At 39.1% G+C, this 19,221-nt stretch overlaps 1 protein-coding gene across 13 annotated transcripts in view; it reads right to left on the reverse strand.

The window, feature by feature from the left end:
- Positions 1-19,221, reverse strand: part of LOC140729646 (leucine-rich repeat-containing protein 4C-like) — a 1,048,826-nt gene that overhangs the window by 904,784 nt on the left and 124,821 nt on the right. The gene's annotated exons all lie outside the window — the stretch shown is intronic.

Raw genomic sequence — 19,221 nt, forward strand, 5'->3', positions numbered from 1 at the left:
ACCCCTCTCAACCCCACTCTCCTACCTTCACCTCATAACCTTTAATGCCCTTACTAATCAAAAACCTATCAACTTTTGCTTTAAATATTCCCAATAATTTGGCCTCCGCAGCCATATATTGGAACAAATTCCACAGATTCATCACCCTCTGGCTGAAGAAATTCCTCTTCATCTTTGTTCTAAATGGACATCCTTCTATTCTGAAGCTGACCCCTGTGCTCCTAGACTCCCATACTGTAGGAAACATCCTCCCCACATCCACTCTATCGAGGCATTTCTATAGTTGATTGGTTTCAATAAGATTCCCCCCCATTCTCCTAAACTCCAGCAAGTATAAGCCCAGAGCCATCAAAAGCTACTCATACATTAACCCTTTTAATCCCAGAATCATCAGCATGACGCTCTCCAATGTCAGCATGTCCTTTGTTAGATAAAGGGCCCAAAACTGCTTACACTGCTTACCAAGTGCGGCCTGATCAATACCTTATAAATCTCAGTATCACATCCTTGCTCTTGTATTCTAGTCCTCTCAAAATAAATGCTAACATTGCATTTGCCTTCATTACCACCAAATCGACCTCCAAATTAACCTTTCAGGTATCCTGAACGAGGACTCCCAAGTATATACTGCATATATTATACAGATTTGGCGTCACTGTATGCTTTCTTGCTATCTTATATGTGCTATATGTACCTTCTGCTGTGTATGAATGTTGGTACAATATTTTCTACCTTGGCCCCAGTGGAAGACTATTTTATTTGGGTGTATTCATGGGTATTCACGTCTGTTTAAATGATAATTCAAATTGAACCTGAACTTGAAGTCCCTTTGCACCTATGATTTCTGAATTTTCCCCTCTTCTGGAAAATAGTTTGTGTCTTTATTCCTTCAACATTGGGCATGAATGTGCAATTGCCTATATTATATTCCATCTGCTGCTTCTTTGCCCATTCTCCTAACTTGTCTAAGTCCCTCTGCAGACTTCCTGTTTCCTTAACACTTCCCTGTCCCTCCACCCATCTTTGAGTTATTTGCAAACTTGGCCTCAAAGCCATCAATTTTGTGGTCCAAGTCACTGACATATAATGTGAAAAGAAGCAGTCCCAAAACTGACCCCTGCAGCCAGCCAGAAAAAGTCCCCTTTATTCCCATTCACTTTCCTCCCGTTAGTCAACATTTCAATGTGAGTTTATGGTTTCCTCCGTTTCTAAACTTTCACTCAAAGAGAGCGCGGATCCCTGCAGATGCTTAGGTCTTTATCCTCACATTTCATTACTGCTCCAGATTCCAACCTGTATGGTCTTCCACCCTGGGCTGGGTGTTGTCCTGCTTTACTGTCTCCTGAAAGTACCATTCAATTCTCTCACTTCAGCAGTTTTTATGCCTTTAACTCATTTCTAGGCCTACTACAATCATCTATCTAAGACTTAAATACTTCCTTGAATCAGACCACAAGTCCTCTCTTTGCAATTCTCTCAACATTTTCTAAAAATCATATTCGAGCACTTATAGTTACAGTTTCACAAGTCACAAAACCTCCTAAATCTTTCTGAGCAAATTTGCAATGGACTCATCTGTACTATCTCTTGACCTTTGTCATCCTCTATACCAAAGCACTCCTATTCCAAAGACTCCACTATTGCAAACAATTGTCCTAGTTTTCTTGGGTTTTTTTGGCTAATCTGCTCCTGGTGGAAGTACCGCTGGTATGAGATATGGTGTTACTCTTCTTTAAGCGCTTGTGCACATTATTTAGAATGAAGCTTGAATTAATTCAAGTGAAATTATATTGTGAAGAATGTAATATCATCAAAAGAATTAAAAGAAAATTATGAAACATCCACAGGAGTTTCTTATCGAGCCTTCATATAGAGGCTTCAAACAAAAATCACTTTAACCATCTCCATCACACCTGTCATCACCAACTAAACCTGTGAAATGAAATGATTGCTTCTAGGAGAATAAAGATTTAACTAATTCTGTGTGGGAAGCCTCTCTCTGACTCACCAGGCTTTAAAAAGAAAGTGTGGAGTCATTTCCAATATTGTGCAGCTGCACAGCCTTGACCTGGAGAAGCCAAGACATTCATCTATCACAACTGCACTGACTGGCGGTAATTACATTAATAATTAAGAGAATGTGAATTCTTTGGCTTCTAATTTATGATATTTGCCCTCTCCAGTACATGTCAAGCACTGATTATGAGGAGTAGATAATGGGAAAACAGGAAAGCTTAAACAGAAGAGAGTCTGCAGATGCTAGAAATTCAAAACAACACACACACAAAATGTTGGAGGATCTCTGCAGGTCTGGCAGAATCTATGGAAATGAATAAACCGTCGACATTTTAGGCTGAGACCCTTCTTCAGGACTGAGAATGAAGGGAGAAGATGCCAGAGTGAAGAAGTGGGAAGAGAGGAAAGAGACTAGCTAGAAGGTGATAGGTGAAGCCAGATGGGTGGAGAAGGACGAAACTGATAGAAGAGCAGAATGCAGCACAGGAGAAAAGGACGAGGGTGGGAGACCCATGGGGAATTAATAGGCAGGTGAGAAGTAGTAAAAGGTCAGAGTGGGAAACAGAGGAAGGAGAAGGGGAAATTAGTTTACCGGATGGAGAAATTGATATTCATACCATCAGGTTGGAGGGTACCCAGACAGAATATAAAATTTTGCTCCTTCACTCTGAGAGTGCCAAGAGGAGGCCATGGACCAACACATTGGGATGGGAACTGGAATCAGAATGGGAGTCAGAAGCTTGCTGCTTTATTGCCAGTAAAGTGCCAACAAATATGTCGAGACTGTTCTTTCATACTCTCAGTTTGAACTCTGATTGTGTTTCCAAATGCATGATGCTGCTGATGGATCAAATGCTATAATAATTTAAGACCGGTTACTTCCTGATTTTCAACTGATGTCCATTTTCCTTCAAAATATTTTAATTTTCCTTTCTGGATTCAAACACTTCTAAGTACGTACAAGGGACTAAAAGCCACATGAGCAAAAACATTTTCTCTGGATGTAGCTTAATGCCATATGAATTGACACACACTATATGAGATAGTGTAAGGACTTCTAAAATTTATGCTTCCCTCAAGAATTGGAATCCATTTATTTCATGGGAACCTTGTTGCAATTCATAAAATGATTCCTACAATTCCTACTTCGACAGGAACCAAACAATTTGACTTGATTTGAAGCAGAGCACTGCTATTTTGAAGCTGCTATTCCCCCTACTTCAGCTGGACTGCGCAAGAAAAGTAACCTTTGAGGCCCAGGCAGCAAGTAAATCAATGTCCCACAGTAAATGCCTAGTCCAAGCCCAACAAAAATACTGGTGGCCTCAAAGAGACAACAGGGTAGTGAGCTGAAGCAGAAATTCTTCAAAAGAATAACCACACAGCTGTAGAGTTGGGCTTTAAAGAGAGATAGTGCAACTGGTGATTTGGGCTTTAATGAGAGATAGCGCATGATAAGACAGTACAAGCTCAATTTATTCAACTGGTGCTATTGAACTTCACAAATACAAAGGCAAATTTACATTTCCACTTGTTCGTGTGATACAACAAAGGGATATCTGGAGCAGAGGCACAGATAAATTGATCCTGCAGATGCTGAAAATCCTGAGCAACATGCACAATACGCTGGAGGGACTCAGCATGCCAGGTAGCAGCCATGGGGTCGACGTTTCAGGCCAATGAAGGGTCTCAGCTCGTAACGTTGATTATTTATTCCCCAACATGGATGCTGCCTGACCTGCTGAGTTATTCCAACATTGTGTGTGTGTGTTTATCCATAACTTGTTGCTTTCCTTTTGAATTGGATGGAGATTTCAATTTATTTCATAGAGTCCAAATGAAATAATTAGGCTTTTAGCTGATTTCTAGTTGATAATACAATAGGACTGGAAGCCAAAGCACAATGCATACTTTTGGACCAGCATCTGAGTAGTATTCCAAGCAGTTTTCAATGTTTGGTTTTGTTTTTAAAAATGACAAATTCTCTGGCCGCAACATTTGGGCTGCAAATTCTGGACTGAAGCTTGGATCTTTGAGAACTAAACTAATTAAATATTAACTGCAAACTGCTAACCTGGAATCAAACCACTACTGGAGGTTTGTTCAAAGGAAGGACATGAAATTCAGCCGTTACAGTGCTTCAGGAATGGCTTCTTTGTAAAATTGTTTCTGCAGCAAATTTTTGCAATCAACTTAAAAATAAAATCCATTAAGAATCTCCCATCTCCCAATCCAGCTGGAACAGCAGAAAGGAAGTTTTTATAACAAAAGGCAGTCTCTGAACGGCAGTCAGTTGAAATAACTATAGAGTGGTTCTGCTGGAAATATGTATACCGCATTCAGTATACAAGATCCATTTGCAAATTCAGAGGCATCACTTTTTGCCGAAAAGTAAGCTGTCCCATGTGATGGATATTCACTCACCAGGGCTTGTGTGGCTTATTGCTAAACTCAGCTTTCCGGTATGGTGTCAAGGGGTCAGAGTTGTTGATGATGACCTTAAACTTTCAACAAATATTCTTTGCTCAGCCTTCTGTTGTAAATAAGAACCAGACTCTAGTTCACAATGAAAATTGCATGTAACAATCAATTTGATGTCGGATGCACAGCTTTGTAAATGGTATTACAAAATACAGGCTGTTAGCCCACAGTAGAGGGCTGCAGGCTAAGTGGCCTCCTTTGTAAAGTGACCAAGACACCTCTTGTCTACATTAGCCAAACACAAGAAAATGTGGTTATGACACTTAGCACATCACATTTGGTTACAACTTGGTCTGCTTACACAGTATGTACTCAAACAGCCAGCCCTCACAGTATTAATTGTAGATGTTTTGGATCTCTGTCACCAAGAGTTTTTAAGACCATCTGTGTGAGTTACTTTGTCCCAGCAAAGGCATCTAGGAAGCACCATATACAGATAATATCATTCAACCGAAAATAGCATACAGTAAATATCACAAGCATTGGGGTTTGATAGGAATAATAAGGAGCATGACAAGGCAGATGGAGTTACAGAAAGTTGAACTAAAATTCATTCTTCAGCCTTTGTTCTGCAAAGGTCAACTCGTTTGACTGAAACTCAGTTATGTTCTTCTAGTTTGTACGAATTTTAGCTGTGTTTGTAAATCATATGTGGTTTGTAATTCAGAAGTCTTTTATAAATTAGATATCCTCTGTGTGCATTAAATGTGTGTTAAGAAATAATTGTCCAAATGTAAAATGTGTATTATTAAAAGTAAAACATCTGTGTTTGAACTACTTTGTTAGCTGAAAGTATTTCCTCCTGGCAGGCAAGTGGGACCCACCAATCAGGCAGAGGGTTTTTGCAGCTAAAGTTCACTGTAGAGGCTAGACAGGGAAGTACGCTACCTTTTGATGAGTAGATGAATACAGTACATCACCATATAGTGAGGGTACCTGTGGATATCTCTATTGGGTAGATCTTTAAATCTTCTTTTGATTTTAGGGTTTTGCAGTCTGGGAACCCAATACCATCTCAGTTCATGCCCAATGTTTTATGAAAAATATTATTTTAGAAATAATTAGCCTTTAGCAGTAGTCCAACTCAGAGTGTATTCGACAAGTGCTGCAGCAGTCCACCAGTCACTATAAAATCTTCTGTAGACAGAGAACCCAAAATCACCACACCCACTGGAGTCTAGAACATTAAATGTTTGTAAATATGAATCTCCCAGCAGAATCTGATACTTTGTTCACTCAGGGTACAGTTTGCACTGTCATTTGCAGGAAGGAGCAAACTCAGAGGAGGAACCCGAAACTTTATACACTTATAATTCTTAACACAGCACGTTCTTGGACAAATGAGAGCAAGATTCCAGTAAGCCACTTTAATTTTTATTTTAGAAATCCCCATTCATCATCCAGCAAATCAGCAATATGAAAATTGCACAGTGCCATGGAAGCACTTTCTGGACACTCTTCTTGGAGTCTCCATTATTATGACAAATTCATCAAGACCCTGGCTTCCTCATCAGTGTTATATGATAAAGTACTTCACAGGTATAGCTAATTCCACTTTGAATTTGGCTGGGCTAATTTACAGCTCAGCTCCATTTATTAATTTTCAGGACAGAAAGATATTCCCAGCACATCCACTTAGCAATTGCATCAAGGACATATTCAAAAGATGATGCCTCAAAAAGGTGGCATCTGACATTAAGGATCCCATCACCCAGGACATGCTCTTCTCTTAACACTACCATCAAAGAGATGGTATAGGATCCTGAAGATGCACACTCACTGTTTTAGGAACAGTTTCTTCCCCTCTGCCATCAGATTTCTTAACAACTAATGAACCCATCCATGAACACTACCTCACTATTTTCTCTTTATGCACTACTTATATTATATATTTCTTATCAGAATTTTTAATATTGTTATGTTACTGCACAGAACTGTTGCCACCAAACAACAAATTTCATGACACAAAGACATTCTTCAGATGTTGGAAATCCAGAGCAACACACAACATTCTCAGGAAACTCAGCAAGTCAGGAAGCATCTACGGAAATGAATAACCAGTCAACATGTAAGGCTGACACCCTCCTTCGGCACTGGGTAGGAAGTGGAAGACACCAGAATAAAAAGGTAGGGAGAGGGGAAGGAGGATTAGTTGGAAGATGATTAGTGAAGCCAAATGCATGAGAAAGTTAAAAGGCTGGTGAATAAGGAATCTGATAGGAGAAGAGCAGACCATGGAGAAGGGCAAGAAGGAGGGGCAACAGGAAAGGAGATAATAGTGATTTAGAAGACATAAGATACTGGACTGGGGAAATTTCACACAGTAGGGTATATGCTGTAAATTTCACAACATATGTCAGGGATATTAAAGCTGATTCTGATAATTGATAAATTAATACATGCATTCTCTGCTCTGTTACTAAAGTCACCTTCTAGATTTCTGACCAAGGTGATTTTCTACCCCTCCATCCCATCCTTCTTTACCCCATGACCATCGCTCTAAGCCTGGAATATTTCAAACTGACCCAGCATATGGAGGAGCATATCCCAGGTTTCCTTCAGCTTTCAATTCACTCTCAATTGGTTTGCTCTTGCAATTAATTCAGCAATAAAAACAAAACATGTTGCTTAAAATCAAAGAACCATGTCACTGCGAAATCTACTCGTCTTACTTCAGAAGCTCAAAAAATGAAATTGTAAGATATTAGAATGTGTGTTACTATCTGCTTTACAAAAGTGAGATGATTGCATTGAATGCCTTGCTAAGTAGAAAGTGTGAGCTGTTTCATTTGAGTGCAAAGTCCAACAATTTTATTGTAAGCCCTTCTGCATCCAGACTGGATGGTAAGCCACACAGAAGATTAGACACACAACAACTCATAAAATTTTACAGCACAATGCATTTCAACCATGAATACAAAGTTATTGGCACACTCACACATGAAATACATGGCTGTCTGGAACATGGTTCCTTCATTGTCGTTTCTGCTTAAGCAATTTAATCCTACTGATTAACTAATAGATTCTGAAGAAATATATCAATATAGGTGCTTTCAAAAGGCTGCAATTCTGGCCAATGATATTCCGTATTTTGTTAAATTGAAACTTGAAATTATTTATGGCTTTACTAAATAACACACATCAAAATAGTTTTGCAAAATAATAAAGCGCAAAATGCTGGAGGAACTCAGCAGGCCAGGCAGCATCTGCGGAAAGGAGTAAACAGTTGACGTTTCAGACTGAGACTCGCATCAGGACCCGAAAGGCCCGAAACATCGACAGTTTATTGTTTTCCATAGAAGCTGCCTGGCCTGCTGTGTTCCTCCAGCATTTTGTGTTGGTGCTTTAGATCTCCACAATCTGCAGATTTTCTTGCGTTTGAAAATATTGTGTTTCTTTCTTCAAAACTAGCATACAATTTCACACTCAATTTTTTCCCTTCAAGAGGCCTGTATAGCTCAGGAGGCGTGAGGGTTTGAGATTAAATAATTTCTCCACCATGTGTTTATAGTATTACAGTTTGGCTCTTCTTCATTGTAAATGCATATTGATTCTCACAAATCTTCCAGGCTTGGGTTGCAAATGGACTATCTGGCACTTACCCTCTCATCCATTCCAAAGGCAAAATCTACAAAAGGCAAAAGGAACAAAAACAGGCAAGAACATCAGGAAAAGGTTATTTTGTTGATAAAACAGAAAATGCCAGAAGTACTCCACTCTTTAGGCATAACTTGTGACTCAACATTTCAACTTGACGATCTTCGATCAGAAGTACAAAAAGTTTGAGGGAAAACATGATCTAAAAGATCTGCATTTCCCGTACTGCATGCTTTACTTTAGATTTCCAGCACTTGTAATATCTTGATTCTGAATTTATACTCAAACATTATAAATCACTTCTTAGACTTATCTGGAGGTTCGTGTCCAATTGTGTCCACTATGCTTCACAAGGCTTTGGAAAGGGTGGAGAGCAGGTTTATGACAAAGGTAACAAAAGGCAGAGATAATGAAGGAGAGACTGGACTATCTTAACTGAGCTGAAGTTCCATAAACATCTGAGTGGGCAACAGTAGAAGAACTGATAGTGGACTTCAGAATGTGTAAGATGAGGGAACACACGCCAGTCGTCATAGAGAGGTCAGAAGTGAGGAGAGTGAACAATTTTAAGTTCCTGCTGTCAATATCTCAGAGAACCTAACAGAGTTTGAGGAGATTTGGTATGTCACCAAAAACACTCACAAATTTCTACAGATGTACCACGAAGGGCATTCCAACTGGCTGCATCACCATCTGGTATGGAGGGGCTACTGCATAGGATTGAAGTAAACTGCAGAGAGTTGTAAAAGTAGTCAGATCCATCATGGGCACTAGCCTTTGCAGTATCCAGGACATGTTCAAGGAGCATTGCCTCAAAAAGGCAGCATCGTTCATTAAGGGCCCCCGTCACCCAGGACATGCCCTCTTCTCATTGAGGTACAGAAGCCTTAAGGCACACACTCAATGTTTCAGGAACAGCTTCTTCCCCTCTGCCATTCAATTTCTAAATGGACATTGAACCCATTAACACTACCTCACTACTTCATCACTTCTATTTTTGCACTAATGTAACTATCACACACACACACTTCACATAAATGAGTATTACAACCAAACATTTTGATCAATTTGACTGAAAAAAAAAACAAATTTCATGACATACACGAGTGATAATGAACCTGATTCTGATATCTATCTCTATTGTTGACTGAGAATGGGAAGGGGGGCAGGGAGAGGGAAATTATTGTTGGGGAAAAGGGAATGGAGATGGGAGGGGATGGGAAGCACCAGAGAGACATTTGTAATGATAAATAAACCAACTGCTTGGAATCAAATGACCTTGCCTTGTGTCTCAGGGCTGGGTGTGTCTACACCCACAGCATCCCCTGCCCCGGCACTCCTCCCCTGCCACCTGTCCCACACCTCTCCCGCAGCACTCCACCCTCACCATTCCCAACATCCTTTGCTCTCATCAGAGCTACAAACTCACTCTCCACTCCACATTGACAAATACAGTGCTGTGAAAAGTCTTAGGTACCCTAGCTATATATAATGTCCCTAAGACTTTTGCACAGTACTGTAACTGATTGTTATTTATGATAAGTCTGCTAAATAATTATTTTGTATTTATCTATATACCTTCAAACTGGAATTCTGAAAAAAATTGCCGGGGGTTGGGGTGGGATGTTAGTTGATAGGGATGGATTTCTGGATTTTTGTGTAAATATTAGAGTAGATAGGAATATCTAAGATGGATTAGAATCACAAGACTTTTAGTGTGAAGTTAAAGTGATGAATTAGGCTCACTGTGAATCCCTTGTCTGAATCTTCAACTCCCCCATGGGTCAGGTTATCATCGTCTTAAATGGATATTCAATTATGTAGTTTCCATTAATAAATTAGTTCACATTGGGCTGCATGGTAACGTAGCATAAAGCTTTACAGTGTCAGTGGCCTGGGTTTGTTTCCCAATGCTGTCTGTAAGGAGTTTGCACTGTTACGAACCAGCAGCATTCGATATGAAACTGAGACAGGGTTTAGAAACAAACCACGAGATTTATTAACCTGTGCTCAAAAACATCAAAAAGTAAACAAATGAATAACTAAACTGGAAGTTAACAGTTAGGCGGCTATACCTAACGAACAGTCAAACTTAGAAACTGTTCTCAATGAGTCATCCAAGCACAGACTTAAAGTGGTAAATTCAAAAGTCCATGTGATTTATACAGTCATTAAGGAGAGACTTCCCCGAAACAATAATTCCTTCGAAGTAATGGTGAATCTGTCTATCACAGCCGAGAGATGCCTTGTCCGAAGAAATCACGATGAAATAAAAGGAACTGACCTTCTGACTGGAGGGTGGTCACTGCACAAACCTTCCTCACCTTGCAGGGGTTTAACTCAAATGTACATGCCACAATTCCTGAACAGATTCAAAAAGGTCGATCATTCCCAAGAAGCTGACCGACATTAACTTTATCCAATCTTTTGAACTCGGATAACTCCGGTAATGCCTTCACTCTCTGATACTGGACGGTAAGGGAAAAATAAACGTGCAACAAACAAAACCAGTGGAGCCTCCACACCTCCGACCAGCAACAATGTTGCACAAAAATAAGAAGAGAACTGCGTCACTGTGGCGGGCTTTGTTTAAATACCGTTTGGAATATGCCCTCACGTCACATAACATCACCCCACGGTCATGAGACAATTACATCATTCCACTCACAAGACAATTACATCATCCCACTGTCCTGTGATCAAACGGTGGGCATGTAACAGTACGTTCTCTCAGTGACCTCCGGGTCCTCCCACTTCCTCCTGCATTCCAAAGATGTGGGGGTTAGTAAGTTAATTAGTCACGTCGATGTAGTTGGGTGGTCTGGGCTCATTGGGCCAGAAGGGCCATTTACCATGCTGCATCGAAACAAATCAGAGCCAAGGAATGACAACCCAATAAAATGGATTATAGCAGAGAATTTCACTGCATCCAAGGGCAGGTTGCCATTAGAAATTCACAAAACAGTTTCCAAAATGTTCTTTTTCAATAAAGTACCCAAGGCAAAAAACACTGGAAAACTGGTACTTGGCCCATTGGCTTGGATTTTCAGAAACCATTGATGTGACAAATCCAATATCTCAGGAGGGATATTGGCTAATTAATATATCTCAACACTGCAGCCAAGGTTCTGAGGAACGTGTATCAACGCAAAGTGTTAACCCTGTTAGTGCTCTCTCCACAGATGCTGCCTAACCTGCTGAGTCTGCCCAGTATTTTCAGACTTTATGCAGCCAAGTTGCAGCTAATGATTAAACCTAACATTGTCATTGTTCATTGCTTTGTTAATGCTCTGTTCAGTACTGGTGAGAGAACTGGAAATAAATATGCAGATGACAAAAAAATTAGAGAAAGGAGTCTTGTCAGATCCAAACAGATTTGCATGTATTATTGATGAGCTTCACAAAGTCAAAGGCTAGTTCATTATTGGGCGTCAAGGTAGCATAGCGGTTAACACGATGCTATTACAGCTCAGAGTGTCGGAGTTCGGAGCTCAATTCCAGTGCTGTCTGCTTGTAGTCTCTGTAAATCTTCCTCATGGAAGACCTCCTCATAAGAAAGACTGAGGTAAAATGTCCCTGGTCATTTTGTGCACTATGAACACAAACAGGAGGTCAGGATTGAATCAAGCTTGCTGGAGATACAAGACGGCAGCTCCATTTGCTAAACTAATGAGCCACACTTCTCAGCTATATGAACTCTTAATTGTTGAAATTAGAGATTACTCATGTCCTGCTAAAATTATTCCATCTATGCTTAAGATACCTGATACTCAGACCTGGATCATAACGGCATCATCTACTGAGATCAAATATTAATGTAAAATAATCATGCCACCGAAGTTCAAAAGTAATGTCAGCACTCTGGAGAAGGGGAAAATTACACATCCAATATAAGCTTGCTATTTAAAGCTTCAGACTATTAAAACCAGTTATTAGTTCCTTGAATCCAACAAGCATTCAGTCCCTCAGGAGCTGGCTGGTTTTCAGCAAACCGTCAGAAAACGGCAGCATGGTTTATATCAAATGCTGCCGAACGAAAAAGGAAGTTGTACTCTCTACATCATACAAATCTCCTACGAGTGTTGGAAAACATCACACACATCATGTAAAGAATAAAAGATAAGGTTAAAAATATAAGATAAAATAAAAGATAAAATCTTATTATTGTAGCAGCATTAATTGGATCTCTTAATAATAAATGACCTATTATTTGCAACTTGTTCATCTACAAGTCACATCCACAAGGAGCGCTGCCAGGAGAAAGTATCATTCATCATCAAGGACACCCATCATCCAGACCAGACTCTCTTCTTGCTGCTGCTGTCAGGTAAGAGTTACAGAAGACTTAGTTTCCACAGCACCAACCTCAGGACCAGTTACGACCTTTCAACCATCAGGCTTCTGGACTAGGGTGGATAACTTTACTCCCCTCAACATTGGACTCTTTCCACAAACTTTGGACTCACTTTTAAGGACTCATGTTCTCAGTATTATTCATTACTATTATTATTTGTAATTGCACATTTGACATTTGTCAGACTTTGTGTGTAGTTTTTCCATTGACTCTACTGTATTTCATTGTTCTACTGCGAACGCCCAGAAGAAAATGAATCTCAGGGTAGTGTATGGCGACACATACAGTGCGCACCACGATAATAAATTTACTTTGAATATTTAACCTTGTTTTCATTTGAGTAAAAGTTTTGAGAATGTGACAGGTAAGACTAAGAGAAATACTTTTGCTGCAATACAAGAGCTGGGTAGAGGAAAGGAAATAGTTGGAGCACAACACACTTGTACAATATTTATTTGATACAGAGTTCACAGACAAGATCTGCTTTGTACATATATTAATGCCTATTTTCAGTATAAGTCCAGTCAGTTGCAAAATTGGACCCAGGCATATTTTGTAACTCCAAAATTTAAAGCTGATTGTAGAAAAAGAAGGGAGTCTGGAATGTGAGTGTAATTTACTTTCAGCTTTTAGCAAAGTGTGCAAATATGATGTAGTGGCATAATGACACGAGTCATTCACGTATTTCATACATATAACAATAATGACATATATAAACAACAAATAATGCATAATCAAACAATATCATTACAATATTACTTAAATATTACAGAAATATTAAATATACACTCCTCTCTGCTTAAGTATAAACTCCAAATCAATGCAGAATCAATCTATCGCTCTCTCTTTCTCACTCTCCACCTCCGCCCCCTCCTCTGCCCACCTGTCCCCTGAAGCCTGCTGATATCGAATGAAGAACTTAGACAGGAGAGAAGATAATTCCTGTGGGAATGACATTCATAACCATGAAATACAACAAGGAACAAGCCACTTTGGTTTTGGATCTGGTAAAACAACAGCCAGTATTGTGGGGACATGAGTGGCTGAGACAACGACAACTTGATTGGACATCCACCCACCTTTTGCATGCCCCATCCCCAGCTGAAAGCAAATTAAGAAAGATACTGGAAGATGCCACAGCAGTGTTCAAGGATGGCAATGAAAAACTCAAACATATCAAGGGTAAAATAGTATTAAATGAAAATGCCACAATGAAGTTTTACACAGCCCATCTGGTTCCTTATACCGCATGTGATAAAATCGTCAGTGAGCTAGATTCCATCCTCATCACCACTGTTATATTTTATGACTCGCAAACAGAAAACTGATTTGAAGAAAAACAAGGGAGTCTGGATTGTGAGTCTAATATTGTTTTTACTTTTAGTAAGAGCGTTCATATGATTTAGTGGTGTAATGATTTATGCCATTAATGTACTTTGTACATATACCATAATTAATGTTATAAATAACAAAGAATACTTAAACAATATATTTACAAAATTATTCAACTATTACTTAAATATTACAAACACAACAACCAATGTCTGCATAATGCAATGATACCACCAATGTCTCTGCCTTACCAATGAATTATATAAATGGTTTGCATACTACCCCCTTCATTGTTAACCATAGATAGTTTTGCTGTTGGCTCTGCCATCATTTTTACCTGCTACACTTCCATCTACAGGTGTCATATACCATTTCTAACAAAAATTGAAATATCAAAATTTTAAGCACACTGTGCAAGGCTTTGCTATGACTGACCACTTTAACAACCGTTACCTTATAGCGGGTTAACCCACGTGGTGTCCAACGCTGGCACCGGCTTCCTTCAGTGCCATACGACTACATTGTGACTGCCCTGTACAGTGTACTTTGAGAGTCTGCCGTGCATCCCAAAGGAATTACAAACCAGTGATGATCGCTGCAACCAGATCCCCCAGAAAATATGCAAACAGTATCGTAAAGAAGGATGATGCTCATGATTTTCCACTCAAATTTTCACTGAACTCCCAACTTTTCGGAGATCTCTTGATTAGGTGCTACCACTACACGTAGCATGGACTGGCATGTGAAGTAAAGACCCTTTCCAAAGAATATTTTCAGATCATGATCAGATATAACAATGGCCTTCATCAACAAACAATTAAAGATCTGAATGCAACAAAACAACAATAAAAGGTACTATATCGTGACTACTTACTAACACATTAATACATTCCCAGATGATAAAAATCAATTATTCAGTCAGTAGGAATCCAAATTTTAAAAAACAATCAGAAAAATGTTTTGTTTCTGCCTTGTCATGAAGGCAACACTAGTAATCAAATAACTAATGTAAGTGTAATGCTCTGACCGAGTCGATCACTAATTATTTCAGACCAGTGTTGAAAATTATGTTGCAACAATTATCTTTAACAAAGGGACTGGGAGCACACGTCCCCCAGTTAATGAATACAATGCAAAGTGGGAAGTTACATAACCTTCAAATAAAATCCATGCCTATATTTTAACTCAGGAGTCAATACTACCTCATTTCTGCCTCAACTGTCCATCAATGTTTAATTACTTGATATTATCAAAATTGTTGATAAAGCTTCATTCCATCATTATATTGCAAAAAGTACCAAATCTGCGAGTTACAAATTGGTTCAAAGTGATCCTGCAGTGTGGAGCCAGTACCTTTCATCACCTTTCTGTGCACTGCCTTGTATAAGTACAGTAAATAATCTGGAGACAAAAGACCCTGCAGATGCTAGAATATGGAGCAAGAAACAAACTGCTTCAGGAACTCAGCAGCAATTCAGCAGCATCTGTGCGAGTCCAGAGCTGTCAGGACTGATGCAGGGTTTGACCCCAAATATAAGCAATTCATTTCTTTCCACAGATGCTGCTCAATCTACTGAGTTCCTCCATGAGATCATTTGTTGCTCCAGGAAATAATAGTTTCCTTCTTTGTATATAATATCTCAGGGTGCACTTTGAAATTACATCTCAGGTTTCACAGCCTTTGAATTAAAATCTAAATGGAAATTACTGAAATCCTGGGGCAATAGAATGAAAGAAAACATTTCTGAGGTAAAAGTGGCAAAGGATCTTTAATCTGAAGTGCAGGGAAAGGGACAGACATGGGCAGGATGTGGCATGGAGAGGGTGGCAGGAGATGGGAGAGGCAGCACAGCAGAAAAATATTGAGTGTTTATCCCTCTCTACAGATGCTGTCGGACCTGCTGAGTTCCTCTAGCGTTGTCTGTGTTGATCCAGATTTTCAGTCTCTGCCAAATCTTGTTTTTAACATCAACTCGGTTTCTCGTTCCACAGATACTCAATAGCCACTGAATATTTCCAGCATTTTTGTATTTAAATTTCAGATTTTCTGAATGTTCAATTTTTATTTATAAAACATTTTTGTGAGCATTTGTATTGGTTAATAATTTTCAGGAGAGGTCACTTTGAGAACTTCCCTTCAAAACTGAATTGCTCATCATCTGGGATGCATGCCAGCTTTCTAACAAGAGTTTAACCAACTATTCCAGTGCAGTTTTATGTCATTGCATTTTATCAGGTTGAAAAGGTATATTTTTGTCACCCAGTAAACTGTCACGTAAGTTTTCTTATCAGGAAATACTGACTTTTTCAAAAGGTTAAAAATGTAATCCCCTTTCCTTGATTCAAAGACTGGCAAAAGCAAAGCAAGGCAATGCTCAACAAAGAAATCATCCTTCTGAACAATATTGGCCTGCTTTTTCCCCCTTCTTAAAGATTCTATCTTGTTCAATGGAATCAAAGTACAACTTCTTACATTTCTTAAAAGGAAACTTTTTTGAAATACAGTATATGTTTCTTACCAGATGATAAGAGCACCACAGTAAAGTAACGGTTAGCATGATGCTATTACAGCTCAGTGACAGAGGTCGGAGTTCACTTAAGCTGCTCTCTGTAAGGAGTATGTACACTCTCCCTATGACTGCATACATTTCCTCTGGGTGCTGTAGTTTCCTCCCACAGTTCAACCATGTACTGGTCAGTAGACCTTTGAACTACTAGCTGACCCAAATGGCCTTTGTAAATTGTATCGTGATTAGGCTAATGTTAAATAGGTGGGGTGCTGGGTGGCACAGCTCATTAGGCCAAAAGGGCCTGTTCTACATTATATCTCTAAATAAATAAACAAGTCAGCAAATAAATAACCTGCTTCCAAATACAAAGGAACAACACAGTGCTGACTGAAGAAAAGAATGTAAAAATATTAAGGGTGTACCTAATCTTCCTCATGCTCTCTGCTGAATATTAGACTACTTGTCCCAGTGAGGTGTTTCTGCAGAGGAAATCAGCTGTGCTAATCTTCATTCTCCATGAAGCAGATTTTTGCCTTACTGTAACCACCTGTTTGCTATCCTTGCTTTATATTCTGGTCAGATTCAAGGTATTGAACAATTTGCTGTGTTTCAATATTTTACCATTCCCATCACTTCCTGCTCTCATTCTTGCGCAATAAACCACGCCAGATATGAGAATGACTCACTCCTGTCCTTCCTTTTGGAATGCAAAATTCAAGTTTCATTGACTCCACAATGAAACGCTAACAATTACTGTGCATGTGAAAGAAAACACTGAAGCAGAACAAAATCTTATTCTTGTAACGATAAAGCAGGAGGTCACAGAGTTGCACAGCATAGAAAAAGGTCTCTGGCCCACCATGTCCATGGAGATATTTTTCCTGCACTAATCTCATTTGACTGCAGTAGGTCCATATCCTTCTATAACTTGCCTGATAAGTGCCTGCTGCCCCATTATCCAAGCAATGCCGCCATCCCCTCTTGCTAGTGTTCTGTACATTAATTACTTCATATAAAACTAACCACCCTCAGATCCCCTTGAAAACTCAACTCATTTCACCTCAAATATAATATTTTTGATAGCCTTACTATATATAAAAGATTCTGACTACTCTTTTTGAGCCTCTTATGCAAGTCACCTCTGTAATAAGACCATTTGGGCTATTCACAAGACATTATTTTGAGATACAGAATAAAATTTGCTCTCATTGAATTTATGTGAAAGGCTTTAACACTCTAACAATTTTTTTCATGTTTGTGTATCTTAACATGTGGGTAGATGGAATAGTCTCTGTGATGTTGCAGAAGTTCTGGTAAGGCTAACAGACTATCGATTTATTAAATATATCTACTCTGGACCACTGTGGTTGTGCAGTACAAAGTTCTTATGTAAAGCCAAGAACAGGAAGATGGTCTCTTGAATTCCCTGGTCTTTCAGCAGCCGCACTCTACCGGTATCTCACCCAGATAAAGTGCATAGAACTATGGAAACTGCAGAGTTGTGGTGCTAACATCATAGTTACCCACAGATCCCTCGACATTCAATAATTAACTTTTATGAAATTCGTTCCACAAAATTTCAATCAGGAGGCACTGATGACCTGGGTATATATACCAGCCAACTAGACATGCTTAGGCATCATCCCTGGTAAAGAAGGCAGAGTTTGTCATTGAAACCAGTTATAATCGATATCTGTACCTGGCTGGAAGCCCGAGAAGAGATAATTCATTTAATTATTACTTTTTAAAAATTGTTTTCTTCAACTATTTTGTTCATTCCTGTTATCACTCTTTATTCCTTTTCATTCCACTTAGTTCTATGCACTTTATGTGATATTGAATAAAATATTCTAACTTGGCTCTTCTGAATCAGAGACTGTGCTGCTTGTTCTTATCTTTGTGTAGTGGTGAAAGTAACTTATCAGACGCTAAGTAACTGACACTATTCAGAAACTCAAACTTTGGGCAGTCACAGTCCTTTGAGATTGGGAATTCCAAAGACTTCAATTCCTCTGAGTAATTTGTTTTTAGCTCATTTCAATCTTAAATGGCTGATTCCTTGTCCACAAGGTTGTGCCTCCTTGTCCTAGAATCTCTTGTTGGTGTATAATGTCTGTTGACGTCTACACTGTCAATTCCTTTCAGAATTTATTGTGTGTCATTGAGATAACCTTTCATTCTAATTTCAAATCTTACTCAGTCATTCCTCAGAGGACAACTTCCTCACTCCGAGAAGCAGTGTTTCAATCTCCTCGGCAAGTGCATCCTTTCATGGATAGATACAGTGAACAAAACTTCTCAAAGATCTGTATACAATGTCCCGTTAAATCAAATTCCTTGCTCTCTTGTACCCAGCTTCCTTTCCGGTCAAGAGATTTTTTTTAAATTTTACTTTGCGATATAGCATAGTAATAGGCCCTTCCAGCCCACAAGCCTGTGTCACCCATTTGCATCCAAACAGTCATGGGGAGAGCATACAAACACCTTAGAGACCGCAGTGGGAACTGAGCCCAGTTTGCTGGCACTGTAATAATGTTACGCTAATCACTACACCACTATTTTGACTTCGTAAACACAGGCTATATTTATGTGCTTTCCTTATGCCTTCCATAAAGCAGCTCATCAAAGTCTGCCCGAGCACTCAAGCTTACAAATTTCTTGCTTTTTAAGAAGTTCAATTGAAAGACTTGTCATTTTATACACAAAAAGCACAAATCAGAAACACAGCTGGAAGATCACTGAAAGGTGCTGGGTATTGTACTCTGGTTCGAACAATGCATTAAATTTCAAGATTAAAATACAGAGTTCAGTATATTCTGGCAGATTTCCAAACCACCAAAGGACAAATGATGATAAAATGGCCAACAAGATCATCCATGAAGTGAAATCAGAAAACATGAAATATATACTAGCTTCTGAATTAAGGGAATG

Source organism: Hemitrygon akajei, chromosome 6, assembly GCF_048418815.1.
Source record: "Hemitrygon akajei chromosome 6, sHemAka1.3, whole genome shotgun sequence".
Taxonomy (NCBI): Eukaryota; Metazoa; Chordata; class Chondrichthyes; order Myliobatiformes; family Dasyatidae; genus Hemitrygon; species Hemitrygon akajei.